This window comes from Dermochelys coriacea, chromosome 24, assembly GCF_009764565.3.
Source record: "Dermochelys coriacea isolate rDerCor1 chromosome 24, rDerCor1.pri.v4, whole genome shotgun sequence".
Taxonomy (NCBI): domain Eukaryota; kingdom Metazoa; phylum Chordata; order Testudines; family Dermochelyidae; genus Dermochelys; species Dermochelys coriacea.
The window spans coordinates 15,802,281-15,811,547 of record NC_050091.1 but is presented as its reverse complement, the minus strand read 5'-3'; the positions used below and the strand labels follow the sequence as shown (position 1 = coordinate 15,811,547).

The window sequence follows — 9,267 nt, the reverse complement described above, 5'->3', positions numbered from 1 at the left end:
TATCCACCCCTGTATCTCTCCCCCTATCCACCCCTGTATCTACCCCTCTAGCCACCCCTGTATCTCTCCATCCACCTGTATCTCTCCCCCTATCCACCCCTGTATCTACCCCTCTAGCCACCCCTGTATCTCTCCATCCACCTGTATCTCTCCCCCTAGCCACCCCTGTATCTACCCCTCTAGCCACCCCTGTATCTACCCTGTATCCGTCCCTTTATTCTTCTGTCTAACCCTGTGTCTCTCCATCCATCCCCGGTTCTGTCCCACTGTCCCCCTGCGATCTTGGTCAGTCCGCTTGTCGGTGCTCCCCCGTCCCGCTGTTCCTGAGGCCGTCCCTTCCTCTGTGAGTGGCAGTGCTGCCAGCCAATCGCTAGCCGGAGATGGGGAACAGTGGGGCGGGGGGTGTTGACCAGGGGCGGAGCCATAAGTAAAGAAAAGGAGGGGGGCAGCTCAACCCAGGGGCTGGGAGGAAGGGCCGGGCACCCGGACTCCTGGGTCCTACCTCAGCCCTGGGGGGCACTGGGGTCTGGTGGTTAGACTGGGGGAGCGCTGAGAGCCAGGACTCCTGGGTTCTGTCCTGGCCATGGGAGGGCTCAGCAGTTGCCTGGGCCATTCCCTGTTTGTGCCAAAAAGTGAAGCGCTGTGTGTCATGGAAGCAAACCATGTGGCTGGAGCGAGGGGGTGGGGGTCACCCTGGGGTGACGGGAGGGCGGCGGCTGCAAGGTTATGTAATTTTGGTGGTGCCCAGAACGGGTCCAAGTCTCGCCCCCCGCACACACCTGCCTAAGGCTCTGGGAGGGAGTTTGGGTGTGGGCTGCAGGCCCTGGGTGGGGTCAGGGAGTTGGGGTGCAGGAGGGGGTGTGGGCTCTGGCAGGGAGTATGGGTGCTGGGTGCGGGCTCTGCGCTGGGGCAGGGGGTTGGGATGCAGGAGGGAATGTGGGGGTGGGCTCTGGGAGGGAGTTGGGGTGCAAGAGGGGGTGTGGGCTCTGGCAGGGAGTATGGGTGCTGGGTGCAGGCTCTGGGAGGGAGTATGGATGCTGGGTGTGGGCGCTGGGCTAGGGGAAGGAGTTGGGGTGCAGGAGGGGGTGCGGGCTCTGGGAGGGAGTATGGGTGCTGGGTGCGGGCTCTGTGCTGGGGCAGGGGGTTGGGGTGCAGGAGGGAATGTGGGGGGGTGGGCTCTGGGAGGGAGTTTGGGTGCTGGGTGTGGGCTCAGGGCAGGGGGTGGGTGCAGGAGGGGGTGAGGGGTAAAGCACATACCTCAGGCGGCTCCCAAAAGCAACCTGCACACCCCTATGGCAGTGGCTCCTACTCGGGGGGCTGGGAGGTCTCTGCGTATCGCTGCCTGCAGGGACCACCTCCGCTGCTCCCAATGGCCGCAGTTCCAATGGCGGACACGGCGCTCAGGGCAGGTGCATGGAGACACAGGGGCCGCAGGGACGTGCCAACTACTTCTGGGAGTGGCGTGCTGTGCGAAGCGAGGGCAGGCAGGAAGTTGCTTTAGCCCCGCTGGGCGTCTGGTGATGGCGGCAGGGGCCCCCAGGCCCTTTAAAATCATCTGGGGCAGCAGGCAGGGCTGGGGAGAGACCCAGCCCTGAACATTGGTGGAGCCAGGCCGCCAGGCCCTGAATATTCCTGGAGCTCGGGCACCATGGGCCCATATAACTCACCACTCCTGGCGGGAGGAGTTAGCTGGTGAGGCAACTTGGCCCCACCTCACCCCACCAACTAACCATGTATCCCACCCAGCATCACCAAGCTCCACTTACAGAAGCAGGCCCCTCCCACAACCCCAGGTCACTGCCATTACAAAGAGCTAACAGGTGGTGTCAGTAGGGTTCAGAGTGAACATCCACGTGCTCGATGACCAGGCCCCCTGTAAGGCCTGGGACTGCATGACCCTGGTGTTAACCCTCTGCTAGCCACAGAGCAGGATAATGATCTGCCATTGCCACCAGTTACCAGAGTTATCCTGTACCCCCGGGACCAGAGGACACCACCCCACTCCCAGAGCCTGGGAGAGAACCCAGGAATCCTGACTCCCAGCCTCCCCTGCTTTGATCCCTGGAGTCGCCCTGGACACAAAGAAAGCCTCATAGATGGCAGGAACTGGGGGGTGCAGGATTGTCACAACTCCTAGTGTACACAGGGTCTGTGTCTGTCTGCCCAGAGGGGGCAGGGCTCATGGTTAGTTAACCTTCCCGGCCCACATCTCATCCCTTAGCTCCAGGCAGGGAATGGGACATGGCCTTTCCCCTCTAGGGGGCACCAGCTTTAGGAGGGCAGTTGGGGGTTGTTGTTAGAGCGGGGAGGGGTACTGGGAGCCAGGACTCCTGGTTTCTATCCCAGGCTCTGGGAGGAGAGTGGGGTCTAGTGTTTGGTGGGGGGCTGGGAGTCAGGACTCCTGGGTTCTTTCCCCGACTCTGATTTCCCCCTCCCAGCCTGGTTCCTAATCTTCCTGCTATCCCAGCTGTGCCCCCTCACCCAGAAATGCCTGCTCAGATGCTCAGCACCAGGGGTGGATTGTGGGGGCCGGGGGACAATGGGCCCAGCTGTCTGGCTGCCCGCCAGTCCCTGGGAGTGGGATCCCAGCCCGGAGCTGGCATTTCCCCTTACACAGGGGCCTTTGTCCTGTGATGGGGGGTGGGAATCTGGTTAGTGGAAACACTCCCTGCAGGGGGATGCCTGGGGCACTGGGGGGTGAGGGGGAAGGAGGTTGCAGCTGGGTGGAGGGCTTGGAGGTGTGAACAAGGTTGGGGGGGGGTGGGCCCTGACAATGGGATCCACAGCTGGATGAGTGTGGCAGCTGGAATAAGGCTAGAACAGAGAGAGAGAGAGTGTGTGTGTGTGTGTGTGTGTGTGTGTGTGTGTGTCCCTGCTGCCCCCTGCTGAAGGGGACAAGCCCTGCTGGAGGGAGGGCGGGGGGAGGTGGCACCCTGTGCTTTCTTCCTGAGTGAGATTGTGATCAGGAACCAAAAGTCCTGACTCCCAGCCCCCCTGCTGTAACCACTAGACCCCACTCCCCTCCCAGAGTCTGAGCTCACATGTAACTTGGCTGTGCTAAACTAGTCAGTGACTGTGTGTATGTGTGTGTGTGTGTGTGTGTGTGTGTGAAGGAATGGCAGAAATCTTGTTAGGTTTAATGACCACCTGACTCCTCTTCTTCCTGCTCAGGATCCCAAAGTGCCAGGACATTAACATTATAACATCATCCGTCGCCCCGCCCTGCCCCGCCCCAGAAACATGACCTCTCCCCTCTTTGGAGTCTGCTGGATTTTGTGCTTTGCGTGGATTTATGATTCCACATACGCAGCCACCTCTGGAGCAGGGCAGCTGGGGAAAAGATGCACATCACACTGCATGGGGATGGCTCATCCGCCCTGAGATGCAGCCACCTCTGAGTCGGGGCAGCTGGGGAATAGCCATTTAGGACAGGAAGTCCTAACCAACCTGTGTCATCCAGGAGCTAGAACAGAGGCAGTGTGAACTGGGCTCTGGCCCGGACACTGGGGTTCACACTCCAGCTTGGCCTATCAAACTGCTTTCATGCCTTGGGATCTTTAGTGGCCATGAAGGGGCAGGTTTCAGCGTCTGTCCCAGCCCGGCAAGGGGAGTGCATGGAATAGCAGGGACGATCCTGGCCAGTGGCCACCCACAGTTCAATTCCACATGGGGGCAGCAGTGGGACTCAGAGAAAGGGAGCTGCTCCGCAGCAGCCCCTTCTCCCCACAGTCCCCTGCCCCAGTTTAATGACCCCAGCTCCCCCCAGCCAACCTGCAACCAGGAAACAGAATCCACCCAGCCAGGCTATGCACAGGGACACGTCACCACCCCGGTCACACCCGGACACACTGTCACCCCAACAGCTACACCAATACCCCGACAAACAGACACACTATCACCCTGACAGCCACACTGACACCCTGACAACCATAGCAATACCCTGACACACTGACATGCTGTCACCCTTACAGCCACACTGATACCCCAACCCATTAACACGCTGTCACCCTGAAAGCCACGCCTATACCCTTACACACTGACACATTGTTGCCTCGACAGCCACACCAATAGCCCGACACTGCTGTCCCCCCCCCGACAGCCACACCGTCAACCTGACAGTCACACCAATACCCTGACACACTAACACGCTGTCACCCTGACAGCCACATTGATACATTGACACACTGACACAGTCACCCTGACAGCCACACTGATACCCCGACACACTGACACTGTCACCCGGACAACCACACGGATACTCCAACACACCAAGCCAAGTCCCACACAGCCCCACCCACACACCATCACATGCCACACAGCCACATGGACACACTGACACAGGGGCACCAACACACTGACAGAACCACACCCACCTTCCAGGGGGCTGCTTCGTCCCACCCCACCCAGATCCCGCTATGGGGGTGGGGGGCAGTTACGAAATTCTGCCTGAATTGACACCCCCCGCCCCTTTCCTCCGGACTCACCCCCACCCACTGCCGCGTCCCCTCCCCCATTCCCTCAGTCCCACCCCGCCCCCGCCCCTCTCCGGGCCGGGCGCTCCCCGCTGTCCGGCGCCGCACTCTGCGTTCGGCCGGGCTGACAGCTGCGAGGGGAGCGGGGTAAGGGGCGGCCGGGGGGCTTGGGGGAGACGCGGCAGGGGGAGGAAGGAAAGTCCCGTGGGGGGAAGCGGGTGGATCGGCTGAGATCTGGGCAACGGGAGAGGGGGGCTCTGCCCCCCCAGGGAGGGGGTCTAACCACGGGGGGACTCTGCCCCCCAGGGAGGGGTCTAACAGGGGTTCTCTGCCCCCCAGGGAGTGGGTTTTACCGGGGGGGCGGGCTTAAAAGGTGGGCTCTGACCACAGGGAGGGAAGTCTAACCACCGAGGGGTCTAAGTGGGGGGGTCTAACCCTGGGGAGGTCTAACGGGGGGACACTGCCCTCCAGGAGGGGGGTTTACCCGGTGGGTTCTAACGGGGGGGCACTGCCTGGGGGATCTGCCCCCAGGGAGGTGGGTCTAACCCCAAGGGGTCAAACGGGGGGGGTCTAACCCCGGGGAGGGGGATTTAACCGGGTGTGTGTGTGTCTAACAGGGGGCTCTGCCCCCAGGGTGGAGGCTCTAACCACGGGGGGGGGGTCTAACCATGGGGAGGTCTAATGGGGGGGCTGCCCCCCAAAGAGGGGGTCTAGCCATGCAGCGGTGTCTAACAAGGGGTCTCTGCCCCCCACGGTGGGGTTTTAATCTGGGGGGGCTTAAAAGGTGGGCTCTGACCCTAGGGAGGGGAGTCTAACCACGGGGTGTTTTAATGGGGGGGCTCTGACTTCCAGGGAGGGGAGTCTAACTATGGAGGGGTCTAACCTGGCGGCTCTGACCCCAGGGAGAGGGGTCTAACCACAGGGGAGTCTAACAGGGGGGCTCTTCCCCCCCAGGGAGGGGGATCTAATCAAAGGGGGGTCTAATGGGGGGCTCTGCCCCACAGGAGGGGGGTTTAACCAGGGGGTTCTAACAGGGGGGCACTGCCTGGGGGATCTGCCCCCAGGGAGGTGGGTCTAATCACAGGGAGGTTCTAATGGGGGGATGTCTAACACAGAGGAGGGTTGGGGTGATGCCTGGGAGGGGAGGATGGGATATTTTGCAGGGGGAGAGGTTGGGGATGTGTCAGCACCTTAGGGGAATGTTTGGGGTGCTCAGGTGGCCCCCGACTCCACCCCAGGAGCTCATCTGACAGGTCTGGTCCAGAAGCATTTGTGCCTGTAGGAGGTTCCATCCCCCCCTGCAGTGGGAGGCAGCTCCCCCTCCTGGATCTCAGAGTCTCCCCATAGCCAAGTCCATCCATGACACCAGCTCCCTCCCCACCGGGCCTGTGGTGCCCAGTGGCAGAGAGTTCCACAGGTGAATGGTGGGACAAATGGCCCCATGTCCTTGGGCCAAGAGGCTGGTGGGGAGACCCCCATGGCCTGTCCTGTCCCACTGGGATGGCCCCCCAGCACCTCCCCTAGTGCCTCCCTCGGGGCTTCTTTCCAGGTGGCAACCAACACCTGGTGATATCTGTGTGGACAAGAGGGCAGTGGCGGGGGGAGGATTCAGGGAGAGGGATGGGGTGAAGGGGTTTGTGGGGGCATGGGGGTGAGGGAAGGGAGCAGTGGGATGGGGCTGAAGATGGTTGTGGGAGCAGTAATGGGGTAGGGATGAGGAGAAGGGGGAGGTATGTGGCACAAGGGTGAGGGGTCCCAATGCTGGGTCGGGGACCGGCCTTTCCTCCTGAGCTGTGGGGGGACCCATGTCCCAGCTTGGCACAAAGCTGCCCATGCAGCTTGAGGGGGAGTTGGAGGTGGGATCTGGTCGCCTTGGTGTTCCACCGGCCCCAGAACCCCTGCCCAGCTGAGATGTGAGCCGAGCAGTGGGTGCTGCATGCCAGGCCAGCTGAGTCAGGAGTATTTATACTCCAGTGCCGGGGCCTGGGTATATTTAGACAAGCTGCCAGGGAGCGTGAAAACCCAACAATCCCAGCTGGGGCTAGTGGGGGTGTCTGGCAGCTCTCCTCAGAGAGGGGGCACAGACAGAGGGGCCCTACTTTAACCACTAGACCCCCTCCACTCCCAGAGCTGGGAGAGAACCCAGGAGTCCTGGATCCCAGCCCTCCCTTGCTAGTCACACCACACAGATCCGTTATCGAGAGCTCCCATCCTGTCCAGGGCTTGTCAGGCAGCCAACCCAGCCGAATTTAGCTGCCTTAATCTCTGCCCCTGAGCCAGTCCCCGCGGCCCACGATAACGCCCTGTCCTGCCCAGCCGCCAGCAAGAGGCCCAGGCCCAAGTGCAGGGGTAGGTGCAGGGAGCTGTGGGTCGGGACGGAGGGGCACTGGCAGAGCTGTGGGAGGGGGCAGTCCAGGGTTGGGATACCAGAGGCTGTGGGTCGGGACGGAGGGGCACCAGCAGAGCTGTGGGAGGGGGCAGTCCAGGGCTGGGATACCAGAGGCTGTAGGTCGGGACGGAGGGGCACCGGCAGAGCTGTGGGTGAGGATACCAGAGGCTGTGGGTCGGGACAGAGGGGCACTGGCAGAGCTGTGGGAGGGGGCAGTCCAGGGCTGTGATACCAGAGGCGTGGGTCGGGACAGAGGGGCACTGGCAAAGTTGTGGGTGGGGATACCAGGGACTGTGGGTCGGGACTGAGGGGCACTGGCAGAGCTGTGGGAGGGGGCAGTCCAGGGCTGGGATACCAGAGGCTGGGGTCAGACGGAGGGGCACTAGCAGAGCTGGGGGTGGGATATCAGGGACTGTGGGTCGGGACTGAGGGGCACCGGCAGAGCTGTGGGAGGGGGCAGTCCAGGGCTGGGATACCAGAGGCTGTGGGTCAGGACGGAGGGGCACTGGCAGAGCTGGGGGTGGGGATATCAGGGACTGTGGGTCGGGACTGAGGGGCACCGGCAGAGCTGTGGGAGGGGGCAGTCCAGGGCTGGGATAGAAGATCTCTGGGTCGGGACTAAGGGCACTGGTAGGGTTCTGAGGGAGCAGGACTGGGCTAGCAGGGGGCTGCGTGTTGGGAGTGACGGGCACTGGTAAGCTTCGGGGGTGGGGTGGGGCAGGGCTAGGATAATAGGGGTGCAGGTCGGGAGTGAGGGGCCCTGGCAAAAGGGGGTGCTGCGGGATCTGGGCAGAGGCAGGCCCCAGGGGTGCTGACGTGTTGTGGCTGGGGCATGCAGGCTGGAATGTTCTCTGCTCTGTGGGGAATGGCGGGCGGAGGGGGGGCATGCAGCGTGGGGGGGCCAAGGCGTAACTCGGGGTTACGGGCGCCCAGTGCCAGGGATTAGGCTGGCAAATGCAAATCCCCTGGGTTAACCTTTATTGGTTTCAGACAAAGCAGGGACCGAGGGGGGTGGGTATTTACACACTCCCCCATAACTCAGAAGGGGGTCCTCTATCTGGGGGTTAGAGACCACAGAGATCCCCATCCCCTTCCTATCATGTGTCACTGCTGGCAGGTTAGAGCAGGGGGCTGGGAGCCAGGACTCCTGGGTTCTTCCTGGCTCTGGCAGGAGAGTGGGGTCTAATGGATGGAACTGGGGGGGGGGCACTGATGCATAGCTGCAGGCTGAGCAGTGCTGGGCGGGAAGATGAGGGGGAGCCAGCTTTCCCCGCCCCCCAAGTGCAGAGGGAGCAGAACCCCGGGTGAGGCAGGTGGAGGTGAGGCAGGTGGGACTCGGTGTCAAGAAGGCATGAGGCCGGCCCAGGGTCCTCTTGCCTGCCCCCTCCTCCCACCCTGGGGTCCCCTGGCTTGGGGGGGGCGGGGCAGGGTTATCATCTGCAAACACTGCCCGGCAGGCTGGGGGGTGGGGCACAAGGTCACATCTCTATGGTAACAAACCTTGGCCCCCAGCAGACCCATCAGGCAGGGGCCAAGTGTGAATGACCTGGCCCCACCCCCAACCCTGCCATGGACTGTACCCAGGCCATAGCCCCACCCCCAGTACCTCCCATCCCATCCCAGCCCCAGACTCCCCACCCCTGCCACTGCTCCACCTGCCCCCACTACCTCCCATCCTGGCCCTGCCACGGCCCCACTCACCAGCCCTGGTGAGTTTCTGCCCCTCAATACCTCCCCCCCACTACCTTCTCACCCCGTCCCTGCCCCCCACAACCCCTATCCGTGACACAGCCCCATTCCTGCCCCCCAGTACCTCCTATCCTGCCCCTCAGTACACCCCCACCCCTGCCACAGCCCCACTACCTTCCCACCCCATCCCTGCCCCCCAGGACCTCCTACCTGTGCCACAGCCCTGTTCCTGCCCCGCAGTACTTCTCACCCCACCTGCCCCCAGAACCCCCTACCGTGCCACAGCCCTGTTCCTGCCTCCCAGTACCTCCCATCCCAGCCCTGCCCCCCCAGTAAATCCCCACCCGGGTCCCTCCCCACGCGCCATGACCTCACCGTACCCCCTCCGCCCCCATGATCCACAGTCCCTCCCTTTGCTTCTCCCATCTTGTGCCCTGCCAGGGCCTCACCCTCCCATCTTGTCCCTCCCTGGCTGTTCCTGTTTCTGTGCTTCCCTCTCCCCCATGGCGGGCGGCGCTGACCCTCTGTCCCTTGGTGTCTCAGCAGGACAGACATGGGGACGTGGATCCTGCTGCTGTTCTGCTGGGCCCTGCTGGGAGCAGCCAGTGCTGGTGAGTGCCGGGGCCAAGAGAACGTAGGGGAGCCCCCAGCCCCCAGCCCCCAGCCCCAGAGCTATGACATGTCACTGGGGACACAGGGCTGCCAATCCTCCAGGAC

General features: G+C 62.7%; 1 long non-coding RNA gene across 1 annotated transcript; it reads left to right on the top strand.

Annotated features, from left to right (window-relative positions):
- The first annotated feature begins 4,481 nt into the window (after positions 1 to 4,481).
- LOC122457372 lies at positions 4,482 to 9,166 on the top strand. Its single transcript, XR_006276879.1, has 3 exons — positions 4,482 to 4,619; positions 6,693 to 6,821; positions 9,097 to 9,166. It is a non-coding gene; the product is annotated as an uncharacterized LOC122457372 (long non-coding RNA).
- The last annotated feature ends 101 nt before the right edge of the window (positions 9,167 to 9,267 follow it).